This window comes from Canis lupus, chromosome 3, assembly GCF_011100685.1.
Source record: "Canis lupus familiaris isolate Mischka breed German Shepherd chromosome 3, alternate assembly UU_Cfam_GSD_1.0, whole genome shotgun sequence".
NCBI lineage: Eukaryota > Metazoa > Chordata > Mammalia > Carnivora > Canidae > Canis > Canis lupus.
In genome coordinates, this window is record NC_049224.1 from 18839088 (window position 1) to 18845554 (window position 6467).

Below are 6467 nucleotides of genomic sequence, written 5' to 3' on the forward strand. Positions count from 1 at the left end.
TAAGCTAGTATATAGGGGTGTTAGGTATAATTACCAAAATAAATAATGAATATTTAAAAATCTTTTCTCAAATGTCTTATGAAAACTTCGCTAAAATCTCAGGGTGAGAAAATTAAATCAATAGTTGAAGAATGTATGAGCTGCAACTCGGTTCCTTCCTTAAAGGTATCTAGATCCAGTAAGGGTGAGAGTGCGTGGGAGATCAGTCCTGTATAAAATAAGCATTGAGCAAGGCAATAAGCAGTATGTAGTTGATGTTAAATTATATTACTATAGAAATTTACTAGAAATTATATTACTATAGAAATTTACTAGGAGACATTGCATCTTACTGGAACAAAAGGCCAACTAGTCCAAGAAATGACATTTTTCTCTGCCAAAAGTAAGAGGTCATAGATAACTATGGCAAGGAAGAGGAGACATTGTCAGAAATTCAGGAAATAGCAAGAGATAGGTCAGCTTGGTAATGGTTAAAGAAGCAACTAAAAACAAAGGTTGGAAACCAAATGTCTCAGGATTTTGTTATTCCTGGGGCTGTGGATGTGATTAGAAGAGAAAACTATGACGCCAAGAGAATTCTGATACCTTATGGAGGAATAGTGATACCCTCTATTCTGCTGCTCAGTTGTCCGATAGACATCTCCTAAACTCCTCCCATCCACTTTCCATTTTGATTCAGTGGGAAATGGGAGAAGTCTGTGTCTTCCTTGCTCTTCCTCCACACCACTTGCTGACCTCAAGCAAGAACTTTCTCCCATCTTCATTATCTGAGGCCATAATTGTTTCTGACTGGTTTCAGCTTGCCATTTCCATTTTCTAATCTGTGAGCAAAAATTACAGGGCTTGATACTTATTTTGCAAATATCTATACTTTTTGATTTGGAAATCTTCAAACATTTTTGAACTTTTATTTCAGAAAAATATATTTTTTAAAGAGTTAGCATTTTTGAATTCCAGGAAGCTAGAAATTGATGTGAATCATGCAGTAAGAATATGCGATTTTCTACAATATGATCCATTCTCCAAATAATATAAAGTTTAGGGGTGGAAGGAAATTGGAGACAAATTTTGAAGATGGCAATAAGAACCAACATTGACTAAGAAGTCAGGCTTTGTGTGAAAGCTTTCATTTATCTGATTTGAAATGCTACCAGAAGGGCACTATGTTAGATTTGTAGCTGATGAAACTGGCTGTGGAGGGGTGTGACTAACGTGTTCTAGGTCAGACAGACCAGCCTCTCCTGGGCTCCTCTGTCCACAGTCATTTCTTCTCTAAAATCCTGTTGCACATTTTATATATAGTGTGATTTTGGCCCTTCCGGTATCCAGACCTACACTGTCAAAATATGTTTAAGCTCAGCCTTTTCAGGTAGATTAAAGACAAGGTGTATTTCCTGAATATTACTAGTGCCTAGTGATGTTAAAAGGATGATGAGCTCTGGGTGCTATGGGAAGGAAACTCTAGAGTTGGTGGATTGATGCCAATTCTGTCACTTAACAGCTGGTGACCATAGGAAAGTCACTTAAATTTCCTGTGTCTCAGCTTCATTATTTTATAAAACGGGCATAATAGAACCCATCTGCCAGGATTTTTAGGATGATTAAACTAGGTATTGTAGTTAAGCCGTTCCCAAAGTGTGTTCTTTGGAATACCAATTGCAAAAGGTACTCCTCTGGGAGGAAACTCTTTGCTTAAATTAATTTGTGAAATGTAGTGTACTGCATAAACTTTGTTTTGTTTTTTTTTTTACTCCAGTTGATTTATTTTAAGATTTTATTTATTTATTCATGAGAGACACACACAGAGAGAGGGGCAGAGATACAGGCAGAGAGAGAAGCAGGCTCCATGCAGGGAGCCTGATGTGGGACTCGATCCCAGGTCCTCAGGATCACGCCCTGGGCTGAAGGCGGCGCTAAGCTGCTAAGCCACCCTGGCGTCCCTAAACTTTGTTTTTTAAGATTTTATTTATTTATTCATGAAAGACACAGAGAGAGAGAGAGAGAGAGAGAGAGAGAGAGAGACAGGCAGAGGGAGAAGCAGGCTCCACGCAGGGAGCCCATCGTGGGACTCGATCCCAGGTCTCCAGGATCAGGCCCTGAGCTGAAGGCAGCGCTAAACCGCTGAGCCACCCGGGCTGCCCTAAACTTTTTGAGCCACTATGAAAACTAGTGCATTCAGGAGTCTGGAAAGCTCAGCAAGAAAGAAGGCTGTTTACTTTTTTTAAAGTGTTACCTTTTCAAGTGTTTCTCATATATGTCTGATCAACCATTCTTTCACTTAGCATATATTGGATAAGTAGAAGGTGCACTGAGAAACATAAATGACAGTTGGCGCTTGTGTTATGGTATTCAGATTTTAGGATTTGAGTACTAGATTGAAAGATTGTAGGATGAGAGTTTATCCAAAAATGTTAAGTTAAAAAAAAAAAAGTGCAGAAGATGTTCCCCTTTGGGTTTAAAGAAGGATACCTCTTACTATATTGTATTGAAATTTTGAGAAGGATGCAATGAACTATTAGTAATAGTTTCCTCTGTGATGGTGACTATGGTACAAGGGAGTCAAATATTTGGGTATATTTACCTTTTTGTACTGTTTCCATTTTTTACTATAAGCAAGTATTACTTGACTAGAAAAATAGAGGGCCAACTAAAAATGCACCTTAAGTTTTAATGAGTTTTAATAGGTTAAAACTTTATGAAAGCTTTCATAGTGTTAAATCATTTCTGAATCCTTATTTTTATAAGAAGGAGTTTTATGATCTACATTTGTTATGTGAACTTAACCAGTTTGGTAATGTAAGTGTATAACAGTCTTTTCCTTGTTATGTGCAAGCATTAAGCAAAGATGCTGTTCTTCCAGCCGGGAAGTCTACTTCCAGATCTCTTACACTACAGGAACCAATGCTAGAGGCTTTTAGTAATATCAATCTGTGGACTTAAGTTTCCAGTGGATTCTTTAATCCAGAATCAACTAACTCTATAGTGCTACCTTTGAGAATCCCAAATAATTTGTGAAAAATTTAGCAGTTGTTTAAGATTTTGTATTTACTGGCTTAAGAAGTTGAAACTACATTCAGGCTAATAAACTCATTCAGAAAGGTCATACTGTGTGAAATCTTACAGTTTCAAACCCTGAAAGTACAAAGTATTATTAAGTACACCCTAGACATCAATTTCTTACAAGGCAGAAGAGGTGGATTTGAATATGCAGTGATCGATAATATAAACAGGAAAGAAAGAAAAAGCTCCTTTTCCTATTCACAACATAAAGAAAGTAATTTGCAGTGTATTTCCAGTACATAAGGTACTTAAAGCACATTTGGCAACACTTAGCAGTAAGTGGCAAATCATCGTTATGTCTCTTGGTACCGTACACACCCTCATCCATCCGGTATTGGGGCATTAGAACAGTCCTGTGGCTACATCTGCTCTGTAGGTCTTGCCAGTCTTTCGATTTTTGAATTTTGCTTTAAATCAACTGGTCTATTTTTTTTTTTTTTAACTTGTTCTTTAGGCATAGATGGAAGCTACTGGTTTCATCACTAGTAGGAGAAAAAAGAAAGAGATTGCCTCTTGGTTTACCAGTATCTATCCATTCTTCCTCTGCCCAAACCTCTGGTCTGTTCTCCATTACTGATTTCCCAATGGGCTCCACCCTCTGCTCTTTAGCTAGAAAATTCACCATTTCCTAGTGGACTGGAATTTCCTGTTTGATATCCATCTAAAAATAAAATCAGAGGGAAAGAAAGGAGAGGAAGTTAAGAAAGGTCAAAAGGAATGCTCTAGGGGAAATTTCTTGTTTTTAGAAATGGCTGATTAGCATTTAAACCAATAAAGGAGAAAGCAGAATAGCAATTTCTCCAGGTACCTTTTTAGTCTTCTTTCTTCATTTCCCAATGCCCATAATTTGAGAACCAATGGGCAACAAAGTATGCTTTTACCAACCCCAAACCATCATTACCCAAGAACAATGTACTAAAAGTATGGGTGAGGATATCGGTGATCAGCTAGAGAAAGTTTGTAGGGTTGGGAACAATCTGCTCTTTATTCCCCACAGTTGTGGAGCATCTGTTGAACAATTACATCTCTCTACTAACATTAGGATGAATCTTGATTGGTATTTTAACATTTTAGAAAATTATAAAGCAGAGATGTGATAAAGATAACCTTTGTTGATTTGTTTTGCCATGTGTTAGGCACAATCTGGAGTCCTTTATATATAACAACTCATTTAATCATCATGTCAACCTAATGAGGTAGGTGCTATTAATATTATTTCCAACTTAGATAAGGAAAATGAGACATAAAAAGGCTAAATAACTTGCCCACAATCTCACAGCTAGTGAATGATTAGGATTAGGTCTCAGGCATTCTAGTTCTAGAACTAGTCCCCTTAACTACTGTAGAGTACAACAATCTCCTGATGGATATACAGCATTACAGATGTAAGGAAATATGATTTTATATAACATAGTATTGTGTATTTCACTTGCTAATTTTATGTGTTATATCATAAAATCTTAGAGAAGGGAGAATTTAGCAGGACGGTGTAGGTGAGAACTAATATTAATTGTTTGCAAAGTGCCGGTCATTTGTATGCATGAAGAGGTAGAGACAGCATCTGTTTGGATGCTTCAATTGGCTTAGGGGTCAGGACACTTTTACTATATAGGGCCAGATAGTAAATATTTTAGGTTTTGTGGGCCATATATTTGTTTCTTTCCCTTCCTTTTCCTCCTCTTCTTCTTCCTCCTCTTCTTCTTCCTCCTTCTCCCTCTTCCTCCTCTTCCTCCTCCTACTTTCCTATACCTTTTTATTTTTTATTTATTTTTAAATTTTTTCTCAGCATTTATTTGGTATTTATAATTCGCTTCTTTTTAAAAAATTTATTTTATTTAAATTCAATTAATTAACACATAGTGTACTATTAGTTTCAGAGTTCCTTCCTATACTTTTTTAAAATGCAGAAATCATTCTGAGTTTGAAGCAGTACCAACCAGATTTGGCTCTAGGTCATGATTTCCCACCCAGCTTTAGAAATGAAAATGAATTTGCTTGATTGTGTGTTGAAAGGTAGGGTGAGATTTGGAGGACAGTTCATCAGACCTCTGGTTCCACTCCATTCAGACTTACTGAGACCGTCTTTGCATTGGATTAGTCCTCCTATTTCTTCCTTCATCATTACAAGGTGGTGGCACAGAACAGTTTGGTTTCCATGCTTCTTCATGTGTAAGGTATAATATGGTAGGGTAGATAAAGGCTCTGCTGATAAACACAAAGCAGGAATCCGGAGCATCACTCCGATTGGAGAATGTTAGCATTATCCACATTCTAGACTGATTCTTGAAACCAGGAATTTATGACACTTATTGGCTTAGACATGAGTTGCTTGAACTCTCAGGATTGTGTGGCAAGAGAGATGGGGTTATCTGTGGGTCCAGCTCATTAGTCTGGAGTGGGTCTTGAGATTTTGCGTATTGAATGAGTTTTCAGGTGAAGTTGCCAGTTTCTGGTCCATGGACCACACTTTGAGTAGCAAGATTTAACTAAATTTAACCACCATAACTATTAAATAATGAGAGATTGATAGAATAAGTGTTGGGGAGATAATCACAATGCTTAAAGTTGTTTACAAGTATATTTTTGGTAGCAGTTGAAAATAATGCTTGTACAATGTGTGGACTGGAATCCGGATATGAATAATAACTATTGCCAAAGTTTTATAGTAAGAGAAGTTTTTTTCATAATAGAGAGAGAAAAAATTAAAGCTTCCAGGCCACTCCTGGAGGGAGGCATGGGAATGTAGAGATAGATGTGGGAGAGAAAGTCAGGAAGAGAGAGAAATATTTGAACCACCTTATGTGATCATGCTTTTACTGATGAACACTAGAGAAAACTGAAATGAGGAGACAGATTTTCCTGTGTAATGAGGCAGAGGTAAAATTTAAGGAAGCCAAAGTCTCAGAAGCAAAGGACACAATGTGTATAATTGCCTCGGGGATTATCAGAAATCTTGGAAGTGCTAGCTTGAAGAACTGGGAAGTTCTCACAGCCCAGTGAGAGCCACCCAATTTTTAACATCCATTATATGTTTTTATTAATTAATTAATATGTATTTTATTAATTGCTCCAGCAACGTTGTGAGTTGGATATTATTATTCTTGGTTTTAAAATGAGGAAACTGAAGCTCTAAGATATTAAAGAATCTGCCCAAGATTCACAGAAAGTAGAATGCAAATATGAGTCCTAACTGGACTAACTATAAAACCCATTATTATTTGAATACTCTAGTCATTTTCAAAAAAATAAATAAAAAAAAATAGCAAAAGCTCTCCCAAAAACCTTTTAAAATGAAATAGTAAGTGGGTCCAGTGGTGGCTTAAGAATTTTTATATGGAAGGATTTGGGGGCAATAATTTGTTTGTAGGTATGTTATGGCTGAGGTCTCGTCTTGAAGCTATGTTTAC

The 6467-nt window shown here is 36.7% G+C and overlaps 1 long non-coding RNA gene across 1 annotated transcript; it reads right to left on the reverse strand.

The window, feature by feature from the left end:
• Window positions 1-337: 337 nt before the first annotated feature.
• LOC119871134 lies at window positions 338-5265 on the reverse strand. Its single transcript, XR_005356742.1, has 3 exons — window positions 5134-5265; window positions 3583-3721; window positions 338-821 (listed from the first exon to the last, which is right to left on the reverse strand). It is a non-coding gene; the product is annotated as an uncharacterized LOC119871134 (long non-coding RNA).
• Window positions 5266-6467: the final 1202 nt, after the last annotated feature.